Source organism: Choloepus didactylus, chromosome 9 (genome assembly GCF_015220235.1).
Source record: "Choloepus didactylus isolate mChoDid1 chromosome 9, mChoDid1.pri, whole genome shotgun sequence".
Taxonomy (NCBI): domain Eukaryota; kingdom Metazoa; phylum Chordata; class Mammalia; order Pilosa; family Megalonychidae; genus Choloepus; species Choloepus didactylus.
The window spans coordinates 105,337,432-105,358,618 of NC_051315.1; the positions used below are offsets into that span (position 1 = coordinate 105,337,432).

The 21,187-nt window shown below is 36.7% G+C and overlaps 1 pseudogene; it reads right to left on the reverse strand.

Annotated features, from left to right (window-relative positions):
• The window catches only part of LOC119543818, a 62,763-nt pseudogene extending 41,910 nt beyond the window's left edge, over positions 1 to 20,853 (reverse strand).
• Positions 20,854 to 21,187: the final 334 nt, after the last annotated feature.

Genomic DNA, 21,187 nt, shown 5'->3' on the forward strand with positions numbered 1-21,187 from the left:
TATAACTCATTCCTGGCATACCAAGTGGAAAGCTCACAGCTAACACTCTGTAAAAGACCAATTTAAATTGGTGAATGTGCTGGCTGGTGTGGGTATGAAGAGCTACAGTGAAAAGAGAGAATGGGTTTTCTACAGAGGTTGTAAGCAAAATGTCCGTACAGCTCAACATATGTAAGAAAAGTGTCTACATCTTGTGATAAAGCTACATCATGTATATGCTTAGGCAAGGGTTGCTAAGACACAGAAGGGTGGCCACTTCATGGATTAGCTCTAACGCTGGAAGCTGGGAGACCAGTCTCACCCTGATTCATGCTGAAATGAAGGATGTGGGGATCATCCACCTCAACTGGGGAAAAAGCTCCATCATGACCAGCAATAGCTTCTCACTCCCTTTCTGCCAAGCAGTTCATACACCCTATATGGACAGCTGGAGGTAATGAGGAGTATCCATGTTGGCATGGGACTAGGACCACTTCTGTAATCACCCACTACCTAAATTCCTTTTTATAAATCACTGACTTTGTAAATAAGACCAAGATTACCAAGTATTTTTGTCACTCCAATGTCACACACTCATTTTATAAATGAGCAGACAGACAGGGAACAATCACATGATTTATGCCATTTCCTCCAGCTATTTAATGACAAAAGAAGGGCTGGAAGTCAAGTCTACTGAATCCCAGCTGCAGAGATCCACTGGAAGGTGCCAATCCCAAGTGTCCTGAAAAAACTAACACTGCTTCCAAAAGAGGCTGAAGTTCTAAGACTAGTTCTTATTTTGTGCTGAAAACAAAACTTAACCAAAAGACTAGCATGTGTTGTATTTTTTTAAACTAATTAGTGTTTTTAAAGTTATACCTTTGTTTTGTTTTCCTGTGGAAACAAGTCTTAATTACCCCCCAAACATATATGCAGCATTAACAAGACATTAGAGACATGTTTGGCCTTCACTTATGCGTTCTTATTACTTCTGATATCTCAGTAGCCTTGTGGGACCTGACTACCACTTGGCTTTTGAATATCTGGTACAGTCCCTAAGTGCTTGATGGAATTCTGTCATCACACACCAGGGCCATTTTACTCCTTAAGCATTTACCTGAATTTGGTAATTCATCCTGTGCTCCACAGCTTTGTTAGTGCTAAATTTTGGGTCCTCACTGGATATACAGTCAGTAATGAATATCAAGTAGCATAGGTGCCTTTTACCTCCTAACCTCTTGACTGCAATGATGATGTAACACCTCCTTAGGGTCATGACATTGGGATAAAACATTTCATGTTCTCCTTGGAATATTTCTGTCCAATTATCAGGGATACCAATTTACAGCATTTGCCTGACTCTATTGATGAACAAGGCATAAGTCACCAGCATCTTAAAATGATTTTTAACAAAAGGGTGTTCCCTTTATTGTGTTAACATTCAAATAACATACTTCCTTAATATAACCATCAAAGACAAAATCAACACCAGAAATGCTGTCAAGCTTGCTAAGCAACAGTGAAATTATGCATGCATGGATGGAGCAAAGCAGTTACATAACAAGGAGATAATTTATCAACTATATCATCAGAATATCATGACAAGGGTGGAAATAAAGCAAAGGTGAACTGGCCTGTGGAGGAGAAAATAAGCTCATTACAGTGGAACATCTTGGATCAGCTAAATTATGACTCATGCTGTGAAAGGGAACTTCCTAATTCTCACACTACACCCTTCTCCCTGGGTCATTAATAATCAGATTGAAGTAGATATTCCAAGGAATTAATAGAGCATTTCAATTATTTATTCAAAAATATATACCAAACACCTAATTTGTGTTCCAGAAGGTATTTAAGAAATGGACAAAGTTTCTACCCTCATGAAGATTTCATTCTAAATATACAATATGCCAGCTGATGCTAAGGACTATAAAGAAAAAATGAATCAAGGTAAAGAGATAGAAGGATGGTGTAAAGGTACACTTTTGGAATAGGGTGACAAGGAAAATCTCTAAGCAGAGACTTGGATGAAGTGAGGAAGCCCACATATAACTCGAGGGAAAAGAGAGTTCCAGGCAGAGGCAACAAATATGAGGGACTGAGATGAGAAAGCACTGGCTTGTTTGAGGACCACAGATGAGACCAGTGTAACTGGAGCAAGGTGGGTAGTAAGAGTGGCGATGGAGAGGCAATGGAGCAGGGAGCAGGAAGCTATCATGCAGTGCCAGGAAGGCCATGGTAAAAACACTGTTTTTTTTTTCCTAAGTGTGATAGGGAGCATTGCCCTTCTATGAGCAGGGCAGTGACACAATCCACTTTACATTATTAAAAGATTTAAAGAAATTTCACTGCAAGTGGGAGCAGAAAGGGCAATAAGTGGAGTAGGATGTGGCAGGAAAGGATTTTATTTTTTCAGATGGGAAATATTAAAGCATGTTTGCTGATGGGAATGATCTAATAGAAAGAAGTACCAGGCAGGAGACAAAAAAGGCAAGCTGCATAGAAGAAAGTCTGAAGGGATGGGACCCAGTTGATGAGTGGCTTCTACTAGGAAAAGGGACAGGAAGGGAAAGTGTGAGGGAGCTGGTGCAGGTAGAGAGGTGGATTCAGAGGTAGGAAAATAAGGAACTTGCTTTTCATTGCTGTTTCCTCAGAGCCATAAAAGCTATGCGATCAGCTGAAAGTGAGAGGGGGAGAAGGAGTGTTGGATATTTGAGGATCAATTTGTGGAATGAATTGCTCTATGGTACATCGTGGAACACAGGCTCAGGCACAACAGAAACTTTCAGCAATTGACTGTTTTTTTTTATTTACACAGCACAAAGGGTCCAAAAGAGCAGGGAAAGAGATCCCACTGTGGCCAGTCTCCCAGGGAAGCCAGTGGCTCAGCTCAGAGTTGGTGGATGGCAGCGCCTCATGCCCCACTTTGGGTGGGAGAAGAGAGACCCTTGTCGTTTGAGTGTTGAGCATTTGCACAATCCCAGGGGAAAGAGGCCCCGTCACTGAGAATTCCCTCCCTAATTAGCATTTAGGTTGCTTGTTCCTGGTTTCTGGTTTCAAGGAATGGCTGAGCCTTTTAATTAGACCCCACCTCTCCCCTGGGCAGCAGAAGGAAAACAGACCGAAATATTTGCACGCAACAGAAAAGGAGGCTCACTTCTCCCAACTAAGGAGAAGGTGTGAAATAACTGTTTGGAAGATTGAATTGACCTGGGAGATGGAGGAACCATCTCAGACTTGTGATTGTCATTTTAAAATGTGACCACTGAGGGTAGCTATAGGTTGTTCTTCAGTCACATGGAGCTGCTCAAATGCAGACAGTAAATAAGTACAAAGTTGGATTTAATCAGGCGTGGAACAAGAATGTCAAGAGAGAGGAGTAAGGTAGCTGACAGTATTTATAATGACTAATCACAGATGTAAAGCAGTGAAATAAGGATAAGATGATGGGATAGATGGTGAAAATGAAATTGGGCAATGGATTGGAAATCCTGGTGTGGTTGAACTTGGAGCAATGCCTGCAGAGCTGAAAGACAACTTGAATTCTGTACCAGAAAGTTAAGAAAAGATATTGAGAATTTGGAAGTGCAGTCTAAATGCTCAGTAAAAATGGTGATGAAGTCTTTTCCCTGAGTGCCTAGTAAAGCACTAGGAGAAACAAATAAACAAAAGAAACAGAACAAAACATGAAAGATCGCTTTATCCACATGAATACAATTATGATCACTTTTTTTTTTTTGTTTTTTTTTTTTTTTTTTGTCCCCTTGTGACAGGAGACAGTGAGTTTAAAAATATGTATAAATGCTTCTTTAATATTTTGATTGGTCAGTCCCCTGGTAAAAATTCCTTTCAATACTGAATCAAACTGTAAAATTTTCCCTTTTTTCAACATCTAGACACAGATATTTGTTGCTGGTGAATTGTTTTCTTTTTTTCTTCTTAGCACTGATGGCCTGAATTGCTTAACCAGGCTACAGGATCACTGTTTTGCTATCATCTAGCAAAACTGTCTTTTTCTGTACTTATTAGACACTGACAGTGGGAGTTTGCTTTAAGTCCCTTGTTAACCTTTCTCACTTATTTTTAAGTATTTTCTAAAATTCCATTTTTCAAAAAATAATATTGACATCTAAGTTTTCCCCATCAGGTGGGGTTGTGACTCTTAAACAAATGAATAAAAAGTAAATCTGAGTTTTCTATTTAATTTAGATTGGGACCCTAAAGATTTATGTAAACTCTCATTCCTCAAGTTAGGTGATATATATATATACACACACACATATATATATTAAGAACACTGGAGTGACAGAGAGGCAACTCACCACACCCTCCAAAAGGTAACTTGGAAATAAGCTGTTCTACTGGAATTTGGACTAGTAGCCTGCACATATTGGATGAGACTAACTAAACGTATAAGGGCAGTGTTCCATGAACTCCAGTCACAGTGGCTTATGTCTCATTCGGAAGTCTGGTATAATTGTAACCAAGATGAGATCTAATCATTATGTTGTTTCATGCCTTAAAGAAAAACTAACTGGGATAGTACAGCACCTTGAAAAAGGAAGCATATCCCCAAATGTGACTGTAACCCCTTGTTGCAATAATATAACAGCAAAATAGCAGAAGCTTTTCCTGAACTTTGAAAGGGAACTCTGAAAACACTCATTTAAGGGAACTGATGCTTGTATACTTATTGGTAGTGGCGATTCCTCTTTTCTGAAAGGTGTCTGCACCTGCATGACAATGAGCAGCCAGCTAGTATTCATGAAGGCTTTTCCGTTTTACAAAAGAAAACTTAGCATTATGTTCTAACGAAATACTTTTTAATATGAGAAATCGACATACACAAGGAACAGAAAATCATACAATAGGCACTTAGATACATACCCACCGTCAGGATTAAGAAATGTTATCATTTTACTATTCACACTTCTCTTCTCCCTTCCATTCCTTCTCTCTTTCTCCCTACTCCCTTTTGCCCTCTCTAGAACTGTGCTACTAGAAATATGGCTAAAATACTACTGCCGTTCTTTCTCTTTCCCTCTGTTTTCAGTCTCAAAAATAGTCTCCTCTATCCTGAAGTTGCTATTCATTATATCTATATTTTTGTTCATTTACTACATATAGATGATTCCATAAACAATCTACCCTATTGGTTTATGTGTTGCTCAAATTTACATAAATGCATCTCAACATAACTATTTTTGAAATATATTGAGAGAGGTAGACATTTCTACCTTGTTCATTAATTTTAGCTACTATAGTATAATATTCTATGACATGAATAAATCACACTATATTTGTTCATTCCTTTCTGAGTAAGATTGTCCTTTCTGAAGGACAGTTAACTTATTTCTACATTTTTACTCTCACAGACACGATTATAATGAGTATCAATGAATGAATAAGTTTAGGGTAGACACCTGGAAGGGAAATTGTTTAAGGATAGGAACATTCTTTGATACTATGTATCATAAAATTGTTCTCTAAATTTTTTTTTTTTATTCCACCAGCAATAGTTAAGGGATCCCCCCACCCAACATTCTCACAAATACCTGGTAATATGATCAGTTTTGCCATTCTGTTCGGTTTGAAAGCATACCTCATTGTGCTTTATTTTGCATTGGCTGTTAGTGGGTTTGGCATTACTTTTACCTGAGTGGTGTATCAAATAGCTGTATATAATAATTACATGCACTGGTGTATCAGTAGTGTTATGCTCCTTGTGTTGTTTCAGAATATGGTCTCTAAAATGTTTCCAGATGGAGGAGAGGAAAAAGTCATAGACTTTGGACTTCAAGCTGAAATGGAAGGCCTTGGGCTCCATTGACTAAATGAGAACCCGAAGAAAGGAATGAAAAGATAGTCGCAAAAATTCCGACTCTCCTAATAACCTCAAGAGGCTTGCATGACAATGTGAATTCATTAAAGAGCAATGAATTTAATTTCCAGGAGATACAGAGGTGAACCATTAGAGCTGTCTTAGATTGACTTGTGCAACAACTCACAGATAGTAACAGGTGACAATAAACATGGTGTTAGCTAGAGAGTCCAGAAAGAACAATGGGCTTCCCACAACTTAGGATTTTTGTCTATATCAAATACTATCAATGTCCCTGCCTCAGCCTCAAGCTCAATTCTGAAAAATTTCCTTTCTTATTGAAACCAGCAAGTACATTTGTGTTTAAGGAGCATAGAATCGACTTATCATGCACCACTTCAAATCCTCGCAGCTTCACTTCTTACTCTAGCCATTACTGTGGAGACAGCTCTGTGCAATGCAGGCTCAACCTGATCACACCTCCTACCAGGCTTGGATGAGGAGCTTCTAACTTCCTGTCCATCAAGGGCCTTCTCTGACACTATGTTATGGGACACCTGAGGGAACCCACCCCTCACTCATGCACTTGCATCTCAGAGTGCAGGGGAGTTAACGACTCTTGGGGCAACCCTTGACTAATGGGAGATGGATAAATGCTCCCCCTTTCTTTCCTCATGGGAACTGTCCTGAACCATACTTCATGAAGACCTAGGAACTAGTCTGATCCTTAAAAGTTTCTAAAAGGAGAATCCAGCAAAGCAGACATGCAAGTGAAATAAGAAAACCAGGAGAGGGAATGGGGTAACTGGGGGAGCAAATTCTTAAGAGAATGAGGATGAGATTTGGTACATAAGTGGAGGCGATAGCCATAGATGAGAACAGGGAGAGGACATCCACTGCATTAGAAAGAAGGTTAAAATACAGGAGTAGAGGGTGGGCCAGTGGGTAAATATGGTGGTGCAAAGATGACGTTCCCTTCTGATTTTTAAAATTTATCCAGGGAAATGCAAAGCAACGTCCTCAGCTAAGGATAGGGAGAAGGGAGGAGATTTTGGAAGTTTGGGAGAGAAGCGTTTTGTAATTATTAATGGAAAATAGAAGTCCTAGAGAGGGGCTAAGATAAATAGGGAAGGTATTAGAATTAGTTGCAACTTCTAACTCCTTTTTTATAGCTTTCTCCCTATACTACCCAATTTAAAATAGATCGTTTCATAATTATTACAATTCTGAATCTTGCATTCATGGAGCACATTAATTGTTCTCAAAGTGTGGACCAGCAGCATTGGCATCCCCAGCAAACTTCTTAGAAATTAAATACTCTGGACCTCCCCAGACCTCCTGATCATAAACTTTGGGGGAAGGCCAAGCAAACTGAGTTTCAATAAATCCTCCAAGTGGTTCTGATGTGAGCCAAAGTTTGAAATCCACTGGACTACTGCACGACTTTACTTAATTTGCCTTATAATGAATTATCTGTGGACATCTGATTTATAAAATGATTCTTTTAAAATAAAAATGCCATAAGATGAACACAAACTTTCATTTTACAGTACATTAATATCAGAACCAGCCATTTGCTTTAAATTATAAAGTAAAAAGATTTAGCAAAATACCAATTACAGTGTTTTTCAACCAAAGCTATTATTATTACTATGATTTGATTTTGAGGCATTAAAAAATTCCCATAAAATGGGAAAAACATAATTTTCTATATATTTTAACTAAAGTGCAGTCAATTTTTTTATTGCATTTCTAAGGACTGACAGCTGGTGTTGGTTCACATTAGAACACAATAAAATTAATCCTAAATTTAAATGAATCATATGTTTGTCCAGATTTAGCTTTGATATTTTAGATTGGGATTGAAATAAATTTATAAAAAATAATGATGATTTTCAATATTTTCTCCATTTGATTTTTTGATAAAATAATTACTTTATGTGTGTTCTCAGTGCTACTGATACGGCTTAGAACAGAAACATTTTTTGAATTAGACACATTCTGCAAAATAAAAAGAACTATAATCTAGATTAGGATATTTTATTACCACTAAAATTCATGCATAAAGAAATCTTTATTTCAATAATGATATTTAAAGGCATAATAACAGTGCAGCTCTGTTATAGGCAGTTATTGATAAGAAATACAAAGCATATGAATCTAAAATACCTTCTTTATCAGTCTCAAAAAGCAGTTTCAATGTGGGAGTAGTTTGGATGCTACAGAGATTATCCTGAATATAACAGAGCACACAAAAGTGTTCTACTGCAAAGAATGTGTCCCACAGTACACTATAAGGAAATAACCCCTTGGTTTGGTCAGTAATGAAAAGAAAAATAGTGCTCATAATTAGAAAGACATCAACGATTCCCAACTTTTTACCATTTTGAGATTGCTACAATCTAGTCTCTCCCCACCCCATGTGTGTGTGTGTGTGTGTGTGTGTGTGTGTGTGTGTGTGTGTGTGTTTGACACCCATTGAGAAATTATTTGCAATCCATTTTAAGGAGGTCTTCAGCATTCACATTCTTAGCATAAACATATGTCAAATATTGATTTCTGTACAAAGTGAACAAAAGAGATATGCTTTTGTCTTCTTGGGGTAAAATAAAATTCAGGAGTATTCTTTGAATTTTGCTGGGTTTTGCTTTTACATTGTTCTTGCATTCCTTTCCTCTTCCTTTTCTCTGTCCAATTGTTTCTAGGATGTTCTAATTTAAATTGAAGATTAATTAGGATGAAATGGGAGAATATCTGCTATAAAATACTTCTGAGGTGGGCATGGGGGAGGATTGGGAGGATAGAAATGAAGTAAGATTTGACGTTTATTGATAACTGTTGAACCTGGGCCAATGGGTACATGGTCTGTTACTTTTCTATTACTACTGAATAGGTTTGAAACTTTCCATGATAAAATGTTAAAACAAAGTATAATCACATTTAATTTTGTTTGAAAATTAAGAATTTCATTGCAGTCCTTGAAATAATTGGGGGCATACTGGAATGTTACAAAACAAAGATTGAGAATTAATTTTGAAGCTTGGGAGGCAAATTTTCACAGTAAGAATTTTTTTTGAAAAATCTGCTAGTGAGTAGATAGCATAATAATCTTTCTAAAGACTGATAGGGAAATAGCACTAATTTTCTCATCACTTTCAATTTGTGGTAATTATGAATAATTCCAAAGTCTCTCCAGGGTTTTTCTGAGGTGATTTGACATCTTAACTCAATGCAGCCTCAGACATAGCCTGTAACCATGGGCAACACAAGGCAGACTTAACCACAAAGTCCCAACTCAGAACCAGCTTGGGGTTTTGCTGTCTACATAGACATTGCTTTGGGCAAGGAGTTTATGGGTATAAGTAGTAGTGGAATGTGGTGGTGGTTCAGACTTCAAGAGAGAAATCTACCAATGAGATCAACAATGGAATGAAATCACAGAGCTTTCATCAGTGTTCTGTCAAAGCACAGAATCAGCAGGCCTGTGTTTGTATTCCTACTCTGCCTCTCACATGTTGTGCCTCCATGGATAAATTATTTTTCTCCCCAAGTCTGGTTTTTCATTTTTTTGTTTGTTTGTTTGTTTGTTTTCACTTGTAATGAATATCACAAAGACGTGTTGTAAGGGTTAAATGAGATTTGTGTATGTAACATTCTGGCACATACCTAGACAATTCAACAAATGGGAAAAATTTTCCTAAAATGTACTATATGCCATCATACCTAAAATTAACTATTTATTATTGCTCTGCTACTGGTTAAGTTTTTTTTTACGCAACTTTATTGAGATATAGTCACATACCATACAATTATCCAAAGTGTACAATCAATTGTTCACAGTATCATCACATAGTTCTACATTCATCACCACAATCAATGTTTTGAATATTTTCATTACTCCAAAAAGTAAGAATAAAAATAAAAATAAAAGTAAAAAGAACACCCAAATCATCCCCCCACCCTATTCTTCATTTACTTTTTGTCCCCCTTTTTTTCTACTCATCTGTCCATACACTGGATAAAGGGAGTGTGAGTCACAAGGTTTATACAATCACACTCACACCAAGTTACTTGGGGATGTATCGGAGTTTCACGCTAACCTGTATAAACCAACAAGATCTCATCCCCTATTCAAGTTTCCATGTAATTATGGAGTTTGAATAAACTGACCATAAAAGTTAAATTATATGGCATGCTACAGAAAGTATAGATATTGCACCAAATAAACATCTCTTCCTATGGTCTCACACAGAAATCGAGGTTTTAAAATGCAGTCGATATCATCCTTTTCCCTTTAGTCTGGTTTATCTTAGTTCTAATAAAGTCTATTTTGCTCATATCTCTAATTGAAGTCTGATCTCTTTTTCAGCTTCTTTAACATTTGCTGTATGGGGTAATGCTGACATTCATAGCTGCTGAAAACTGACTCTGGTCTCAGGTGTCACACAGCTACCTGAAATTCCAGGGACTGACCAGGTTATAAACAAATGGCTCAGCATCTCAGAATTTGGAGATAACCATTACAACTCATAAACAGATGTGACTGCTGTGAGAGCTTACAATCTAGGAACCTTTACCATAAGCCTTCCCCTGATAACCTATGTTCTCAGATTCAATTCTCAGTGTTTGCACGTTATAGTTAGCCATATTAGTGAGGTGTTATAATGTTTATCTTTTAGATTCTGACTTATTTCACTCAACATACTGTCCTCAAGTTCCATTCACATAATTGCATGCCTCACAACTTCATTTCTCATTGCCTTTGCTCAATATTCTATTGAATGTATATACCAGAGTTCACCATTCCATTTATGGGTCAATGTACCCTTAGGTCACCTCCATCCATTGCAAATCATGAATATTACCTCCATAGACACCAGTGTGCAAATGTCCATTCATGTCCCTGCTCTCAGTTCTTCCAAGTATATACCCAATAATGGGGTTGCAGGACATATGGCAATCCCAGCATTAGCTTCCTGTGGAGCCACCACACTGCCCTCCAGCTGGGTTGTGCCATTCTACTTCCCTACCAACGGGGAATAGGTACATCCCTTTCTCCACATTTTCTCCAGCACTTGTATCCTTTTATTTATGTTTTAAACAGTTTTATTCACACACCATACAATCCATCCTAAGTAAACAACCAATGATTCCTGGTATAGTCACATAGTTATGCATTCACCACCACAATCTATATGAAGACATTTCCATTTCTTCCACCAAAAAAAAAAAAAGAGGAAAAGGAGAAAAAAAATGAAGAACAAAAATATAAAAGATAGAAGAGAAATAAAATACAATGAAAAGGTCAGAAAACACCACCACCACTAAGAATCCCATATCACTCCCTTATATCCCCCCTCTTATAGATATTTAGCTTTGGTATATTGCCTTTGTTACAATTAATGGAAGCATCTTATAATGTTACCATTAACTATAGACTCTAATTTGCAATGATTGTATTTTTGCATTATATCATCTAATTTTCAACACATTGCAAAGTTGACATTCATTTATTCACCCTCATTTAAAAACATTCTTATATTTGTACATTCAATCACCTCATTGACCACTCCAGGTTTCACTAAGTTACACAATCCCCCAGTCTTCTATCTTCTATCTTTCCTTGTGGTGTCATATATGCCCGTAGCCTTCCTCATTAAACTGCACTCACACTCATCTTTGTTGAGAGAACTCACATGCTATCCATTCCATTTCTGGATCTATACAATCAATCCTGTTGAGCTTTCTGTAATCCTTCAGCATCAAATGCCCAATCTCTAACTTGTTTCTATCTCCTGATAACCTGTGTTCTCAACCCTCAATTTCACTCATCATTGTTGGTCCATATCAGTGAGACCATACAGTATCTGTCCTTTTGTTTCTGGCTAATTTCACTCAACATAATGTCTAGTGTCTACCATTTTGTCATTTGGATTTTATAAGTCAGATCTTATTTTATTTTTATTTTTTCCTCTCTCTCTCTTTATACCCTTACTGATAGTCTTCATTTCTATACTCTTCTCCAAACCTCTCTCTCCTGTTTTTTCCTATCTGCCTGTAGTGCTCCCTTTAGTATTTCTTGAAGAGCAGGTATCTTGTTCACAAACTCTCTCAGTGTCTGTCTGAAAATATTTTAAACTCTCCCTCATTTTTGGAGGACAGTTTTGCTGGATATAGAATTCTTGATTGGAAGTTTTTCTCTTTCATTTCTTAAATATATCATACCGCTGCCTTCTTGCCTCCATGGTTTCTACTGAGAAATCAGCACACAATCTTATCAAGCTTCCTTTGTGTGTGATGGATCACTTTTCTCTTGCTGCTTTCAGAATTCTCTCTTTGTCTTTGATATTTGATAATTTGATTATTAAGTGTCTTGGAGTCAGTCTACGTGGATCTATTCTGTTTGGGTATGCTGTGCTTCTTGGCTCTGTAATTTCATGTCTTTCATAAGAGATGGGAAATTTTCATTGATTATTTCCTCCATTATGCTTTCTGTCCCTTTCTCTTCTCCTTCAGGGACACCCATGACATGTATATTCATGTGCTTCATGTCATCATTCAGTTCCCTGAAACCCTGCTCATATTTTTCCATTCTTTTCCCTGTTCTTTTATGTGTAGGATTTCCGATGTACTGTCCTCTAGTTCATGAATCCTTCTGCCTTTTCAAATCTGCTGTTGTATGTCTCCATTTTGTTTTTCATTTCTCCTATTGTGCCTTTCATTCCCATAAATTCTGCCAATTGTTTTCTAAAACTTTCAAGTTCTTCCTTATGTTTGCCCAATGTCTTCTTTATATCCTTCATCTCTTTTGCCATGTCTTCCCTCAACACATTGATTTGATTTTTGAATTGATTTAGCATATTTGTTTGAAGATCTTTAATTAGTTGCTTCAACTCCTGAATCTCATTTGAAGAATAAGTTTGTTTCTTTGGGCCATATCTTCATTTTTCCTAGTGTGATTTGTAATTTTTTGTTGTGTAGGCATCTGATTTCCTTGATTGCCCCAATCAGATTTTCCCAGACCAGACAGACCCAGGTCTCAGGAGAAGGCTGTATTCAGTATCAGGTTTCCCAAAGGGTAAGACCCAGAAGATTGTCAGAATTTCCTGTGAAGCCTCTAGACTCTGTGCTTTTCCTATCCAGTACAGCAGCACAGAAGGTGGTGCTTATCAGCTCACAGCTCCCCACCAGCATACAGAGGCACAGTATATTTAATTCTCACCAGACCCCGTTCTGGCCAGGTACTGAGGGTGTCAGAAGTCAAGCTTAAGCTGCTTCTGTTTTTTTTTCCCCCAGACCCTGGGGTCTGAGTTCTCTGAGGGAGGGCTGCCACTTTAGCTGCCTCCCCCTTTTCTTAGGGAAGATAAGCCCTTTAGGGGATTATCTCTTACACTTGAGTTTTCCTTTGACTCTTTGACTATCTTAACTACACCCTTACCTGGGTCAATGCTGACAATTGAAAATGCCCAAGGCTTTCTCCAATGAGCTACTTAGAATGAGTGAAAAAGGGGGGGGGGGCAAGAAGTCCCTTTTTCAGAACTAATCCCTGGCCCTCCAGTTCACCAGGCAAAAACCAGAGTTGATACCTGGTTCTGCGTGCCCCTTTTCTTGACACACAGCCCTTTTCCAGTATTTTGAGCTCAGCAGACTCCAAAAGCCCCTGTTTTAATTTATTTACATTTGTTTCCATCAGCCCCACCTCCTCTCTGCCAGGAGAAATCTTCAGGTTCCTTTCCTTCTTGCTCCAGGTTTATCTGTGCTTGTAGCATCTACACAGTAGTCAAAATTTGTTAATTAAAACCACAATTGGAGCTTAGTTGAGCTACATTCCCTTGCTCCCAGGAGAGACTGCTTCTTTTTCCCATAGCAAAGTTTTCCAACTTGACCTGCTGTGCTGGTGGGGGAAGGACATGAGCAAAGTTTGGTAAGCTTTACTCACAGTTCTATGCTGTGATCTCAGCCATTCCACCCATTCTACACTGGTGTATGATATGTGTTCGGTCATGGATGTCCCCCCAACAGTTGCCCCCAGACCATTTTCTAGTTGTTCCTGGCTATTTTCTAGTTGTTCTAGAGCACTAACTAAATTCCACACCTTCCTATGCCACCATCGTCACCATCTGCCTGGTTAAATTCTGATTCAAAGACATCTTTGCATGCAAGTGACAGAAAAAGGGATATGCTTTTCCCATACATGAGTGTGCCCAGAAATCCCAACCATCCCTTCAGTGATACAAGAGGGCACCACAATAACTTGATGTTCAACCAGGCAGGTTCAGATATGGCCATGGTGATAATGTCTGTATATATGCAGCTTTTGGATGATAGTTGGCTAATTAAGGAAAGGAAAAATCCCATTGTGCATAATGGACATCTCTCTAGGTCTATCAGTCTTTAATGTTAACAGATCTAGCTAGATTAAGCAGGAGCTATATGGTAGACAATACATAGCTTGGACCACCATGGATCTGTATTGTTGTCTAGTGGTTTATTTTTTAATGAATGAAGATTGATCTGCTTTGGATGACAACTATGGGGTTGACAAGTTTGGTGTGAACAATTTTTGCTTATCTACTATGAGTATCTAACTGATTACTGTAGCCTGAACACCTAGTACTGACCTTTAGAATTTATACATTCATACATGGAACAAATAATTGTTGAGTCCATATTAAGTTGCAGACACCAATCTAGGTGCTGTAAATAAAGTACAGCTGTAAAAAAAATACATAAAGTTCTCCCCACAGGGCTTATATTCTGGAAGGCAAAGACAAACTATGTTTTCTGAATTAATCAGTAACCAAAGAAGCCCCTGCAAACAGACCCAAAACATTTCCTAGAAAGTAGGTTGGGACTTGCTCAAGACCCAAGTTTCTGCACTATCAGTCAAGAAAGAAATAGTCTTTGCTTTGAATTTCTTTTTCTAGCAGAATTCCCTAAATTCCTAACTCTACCATTTAATTTTGAGCATAATTCTCAGCTGGATAGTCAGCCAAGATGGCCTACTTATGTAAGTGTCTGATGTAATAATTATTTGAAACCAAAATTTACATAGTCACCAGTAAATAATAATATTAATAGTTAATATATAATATGTTTAATTACCAATGCCAGGCATTATGTAAAGCACTATACATACATTAATTCTCTCAATCTCTATAAAAACCCTACGAAGTAAATACTTCTATCATTTCCATTTTATAGATAAAGAAATGGCATCACAGATAGTGTTATGTGCCCAAGGTAAGTGAATGAAAGAATCAGAGTTTGAGTCAGGCTATCTCTAGAGTTTGTGTTGTTAACTACCAGTGTTCACTGAGAGAAGATAAACAGTAGATTTCAACTGGTAGATCCACAGATCGTGCTAAAAAGAAAGTGCATACTTCTAACTTTAAAAAACAGCAACAACAAGTTTATATTGCCTTCTCTAATAATAGCCCCTTGCTAGAGGTTAGCATGTACATTAAAGCACTTATTTCAATGGCTTTAGTAAACTGCTTCAGATTTAGAATTTTCTCTATTTAATAAATAGTTTATTTTGAAAGTTGATAATACATCTTGTTTTAGTGTCCTGTCTGCTAAAACAAATACCATACAATAGGCTGGCTTAATGACAGGTATTTGTTGCCTCATTGTTTTAGATGCTAGAAGGCCTGCTTCTTCCCCAGTGGCTATCTTCTGACTGGCTGGCAATTTTGGGGGTTCCTTGGCTTTTCTGTCATGTGGCAATGCATATGGCAGCAATTTATTTCTCTTCCAGGTTTTGTTGACTTCCAGCTTCTGGCTGCTCCCTGTGGCTTCTCTTTCTGTGTCCTTCTCCATAAGGCCTCCAGCAGTAGGATTAAAGTCCATCTTAATTCAGTTGGGCCACACCTTAACTAAAATAACTTCATCAAAAAGTCCGATTGACAATGGGTTCATACCTACAGGAATGGATTAAGATTAAGCATGTTTTTCTGGAGTATGTAACTCCAAGTCATCATAAAATCTAACCTAGAGAAATTATTTTTCTTCTTCGAAGGAAGGGAAATTTTATTGAGCATGTATTAAATGTGCATACTAACTTACCTTATCCCATTTGATTTTCAGGACAGCACTGAAAAATAGCCATTGTTCCCTGTATTTTATAGAAGAGGAAACTGAGACTCAAGGATGTCACAAAGCTTGCTCAAAATCACATAATTATTAGATAGAAGGTCTGGGAAGCGAATATAAGTCTTTGTCATTTCAAAGTTATCATACTTTGCCTGAGCTTTGTGAATCAAGAACATTTTGAATTTTTGGATAAATTTTATCCTATTACTATATACATATATTCTATATACCACTGTTGTGAATTTTTACTAATACATAGTTATTCAATTCAAAGGAATCCAAATTTTGTAGAAGAAAATAAATCTGTGGTCATTCAATTTAATTATACTGGCCAGTTGAATGCATGAAAACATACATAGAGTAGAGCTTGCCAATTACATTGTACATTTGAGGTCAGCTCTCTGTATGAGGTTTGATTCTCCTAGTTTTTAAACTATGTTCCAGAAAATAACAAAAGTATTCTAACCTCTCAACATCAGTTAGAAATAATTTGCTACAATTTTAGGAAAATCATCATTATCACAATTCAAACACTTAAATACAAATCTCTACATCATACTGAATTTTGAAAAAGATGAATGAGCTGCTAAGGCCTTTTCCTTCTTTGAAGTCAGTAAAACAGGGATCTTCTAACTACTTAGTTATCTTCTCCAGAAGATTCTAGCATGAATGAAATTCAGCTGGGAATTAGGAGAACTTGTTTCTCATTTCAGCTCTGCTGCTAGTTGGCTCTATGACCCTGGGAAAACATTACAGGTCTTTGAAACTCTGTTTTCTTCTCTATAAAGGGAGAAAGTTAAATAGCTGATTTGGAGTTTTCTATCTTTTACTTTAATTTTAATTTTGGAAACTTTTCATTCTCAAATTGTTCTTAAAAAATGTATTTGTTATATTGTGACTGGGTCTACAATATGTGTTTCATTGTCAGTTAAACATTCTAATCAATTATATTGAAATATTTCATCTGTGAAAAACATCCCACAGATGATATACTACCAGAATGTATGGAGTATGTTAGAATGTTCAAATACAAGAACATTATTTATTTGGTTGACTAAGTTCTGTTTACTCATTCCTTCTAGCTTTCATTCCTTCAGTAAAAATTAAGCCCTCTCTTTGTGACAGACACTGAGAACACCCAAACAATTCTGAGATAGTTGGAGATTACCACATCTTGTGCTAGGATGTAAACTCCAGGAGAGCAAGGATCTTTGTTTTGTTCAGTGACAATGCCTTTGTCGTATGCTTTAGTGACTTATTCCTTAAATAAGTGCTATGAACCGTCTTTTCCATTAGTCTTTTTGTTTCTGGAAGTTTTGAGGCTGGCTCTATATCACATCAACAACTTCAAGAGGCTTGGTAATTTTCAGAACTCAGAGTTCTTTACCACAGAGTGCCTTTTCACACTAAAAATTCCTGGCCATTTATCTCTTTCTCCTTCTCTTAATGACTTTATCCACCATATCATCACTTTTCATTAGAGGATGGTTCTTAATGTTTGGAGGGTAATAAATCTTTTTGAGTATCTGAGTAAAATTTAAGACAATCTCCCCAGAAAACAGACATACTCATAAATACACACACATGAATTTGACATTTGAATTCAAAGGTTTCACTAAAACCCCAAAGGTCTCTGTATCCTGGAACTATGGTTAAGATGTTCTGATGTAAAATTATGGCATAGTATACATAAAGACACACAAAAAGAGAAAGAGTATTACACATGCATACAGTCATAGCAGAAATCTACAGTATATCATTTACTTTAATCTTATTTTACCAAATTTCTATATCCTGAGTTAAAAAAAACCAACCAACCAAACAAACAAAAAAAACAAGACTACTCCTTAAAGGAAGTAAAATCACTCTACTCATATTTCAACTTGGATATTTAAATAGGTTGGCAGTAGTAACTGTCAACATATACTGTTAAAATTTATATTCGCAGCTTCTCTGGTAGATGTGAGATTTATTTGTAGTTGTCCATATATGAAGACGATATTGTTTTCTGTTGTGCTGAACCAAATTACTTGAAGCTATTTCCTTCAAAACTCCTTTGACAGTCACCTGTAAATGCTTCTGTTATGATTCTAGATTGATGCCCCACCTGATATTCCTGATAACGATAATAACAACAACATAGTTACAACACAATGAGGTTCTCCTGTTTGTTCAGTAAAGGTGTCCAAATGTTTCCAAAGTAAGTTTCTCTCTTGTTCCCATGTTCACCCTTCTGCACCCAGTATTGATAGAGTGCAAGTCCTTGACTTAATTCCTTCTTTTCCCTATTTTTTCTATTGTCTTCATTCCTTTTTCTCCTTGCCTGTCTTCCATACCCCTATCCCTTTCCTCTGTATCTATTTTTCTTTGATATGTATTTGTCTCACTTCTCAGCTGCTAATGTTATTTCTTTTGTATCTATTTTCAAAGCAGCAAGAAATTTTGTGATTCATGTATGTATGAATATATATGTATATACACATCCATATCATCCATATACATATATGTGTGTACATATACATATATACATGTGCATATCTCCATCCAGTAGAAGTCCAACCATTTTAAAACCTATTTAATTGGCAGAGTGATACTTCTTTCATGAAGACATCAAGTTGCCAGGACAACTGCATCACTACTTTGCCATGGAACACTGCTCATGTTGTCATGACAACCTGTAAGACCTGGTTTAAGTGCCATTTCTATATGGAAGATCTGTATGCCCTTTGGTTAAAATCAGGAACATATGATAAATTTCTGTAAATTTTTGCACTTCAAATTCACTTTAAGCTTCCTAACTACAAGAAATCTAATTTGATGACAGTTTAAAAGATGAGAGCTTTACCATCCTACTGAAAAAAAATCAAATGGTTGATATAGCAGATACATGGCAATGGAAGTTATGATGTGCTAGTGATATTTTAAAAGCTACTGGTGACTTGTGTATTGTGTTTCCTGATTATATTTGAAATTTGATGTTCAATGATGAGATCTTGAGTCCTTAACATGGAATTAGTATGGACTAAGTTCTGAATTAGTGGTACTTACTTCTTAAATATATCTAATAATTCTTCGATTTGTAATACATACAGAGTGTTATCTATTAACAAAAGGAGGCTTTGATATAGGTGAAACTTTATTAATGTTCTGCTAATTATATCTCTTTTCTGAAAGGTTTCAGTGGATGGCTCATTGACTCAGAAGCCTTCACATGTCCTCTTTGTGACCTATAAATCTTCTCTTTTCACTTTATTCAATCCTCTATTGTTAATATCTACATTAGATACTGAATTACTGATAGCAAAAATTGTGTGTGTGTGTGTGTGTGTGTGTGTGTGTGTGTATTTTACTTCTGGTTACTTTAATTTTTTCACTTTAAAGACAAGATGGAAATCAAAACCTCTGAACTTATAGTTTTCAACTTGAAAGAATCAAGGTATGGTTGTAATTTAAAATAGTATCAATAAAGGGAACATTCTTATGAGTATTAATGGATGATACCTAAACAGAATAAAGCACAAGCATCTTGTTTTGTTCTTAATTTGAAGTTGCTGGTGAAATCAATTACAAATATTTATTCTGAGAGATGCTACTATGAAGGCTTCACACTCAAATATTGATAATGATTATTCAAAATTAAATTTATAAAATACCTATAAAATGGGTTTAAGTGAACTCTGCAGGCAGATTTATAATATTCATTAGCAATGACTTTTTAAAGACTTAGAAGGCCACTGTTTTAATATAAATCAGCTTTAAAATCATCTCCTTTTAGTTTTTTCAATTGTCACATGGCAATAAACCAAATAATCAAATAATTTCAAATGATCACTGATATTATTTAGCCCAAAATTCTCATGTGTCAGTACTTTTAAGGTGGTGTAAATCAATTTATACTAAAAAGACAACTATATACAAGATCCAGTCACTCTACTTTCATTAATAGCACAACTGTATTACAGTAAACCAAATTTATATTTGTTCCGGTTTGCTAATGTTGCTGTTTTGCAAAACACCAGAAATGGATTGGCTTTTATAAAGGGGGTTTATTTAGATACAAAGTTACAATCTTAAGCCCGTGAAGTGTCCAAGGTAAGGCATCAACAATAGGGTACTTTCACTGAAGGATGGCCATTGGTGTTTGGAGAACCTCTGTTAGCTTGGAAGGCTCGTGGCTGGTGTTTGCTTGCTCCCAGGTTGCGTTACAAAGTGGCATTCTCCAAAATGTTGCTTTTGGGGCATTTTATTTTCTCTTAGCGGTAGCTTCTCTTCAAAGTGTCACTCTCAGTTGCTCTGAGGCACCTCTGCTTGTGAGCTCTTTATATAGGACTCTAATCAAGACCCACCCTAAATGGGTGGGGCCACATTTCCATGGAAACATTCAATCAAAAGGTCACACCCTAATCAAAGGTGCCACTCACAGTTGGGTGGATCACATCTCCATGGAAACAACTTAAGCCAATATTCCACCCCAATCAACACTAATACATCTGCCCCAACAAGACTGCAATGAAGAACATGGAGTTTGGGGGGACATAATACATCCAAACCAGCACAATATTCAACCATCAAGTGTGGTTCTCTCACTTTGTGATGGATCATTAAGGATATCTTCAAATCCAACAGTCTTATCATTACCCCTCAAAATATCCAGTCAAAAGTTTAACCTTGGAAGAAATGGAAGCTGCTGAGCCTGCTGCACTGCCTTGAATTCCATCTGGTACTTTTAGTGGAGCAAACAGACCCTGGATGTTACTCAGTGTGGAAAAATTCATTTTATCTTGGTTGAGCTGGAAATTCTTTTCTGATAATTCACGTGGATGACTGGGCAAAACTTCACTTTTCACACAAGGAAAACCTTTCCAAAGAAGATCTTGACTTTCAAAAGGACCATTTGCTGAAAGTTCAGTAACTGGAATACTGTCTTTTAGCTGAGATCCAAGTCCTCTGGCATTCATCTTCAGCTCACTGTCCACATCACCTCTCAGCCCCACTCCAAAAACAGTATTTTTAATCTTTCAAGTTAGTTTTATCATCTCTAGAATGTATTATATTTCACCCCTCTTTAAAAATAATTCTGATATGACTTTCAAGTATTCCATTTCTTTTGTAATTCATAAATCTGAAATGGTTTCCATTTATGATTTATATGTATTATCTCTTTGCAGTGATAATGAAGAATTATGATTTGGGTAATGTTCAATGGATTCTCTAATGTCAGGTTCAACCTTGTGCTCTCAGGATCCAAAATACATGTATTTAGAGCAGGGCTTTTGAGAGAATTCATGGATG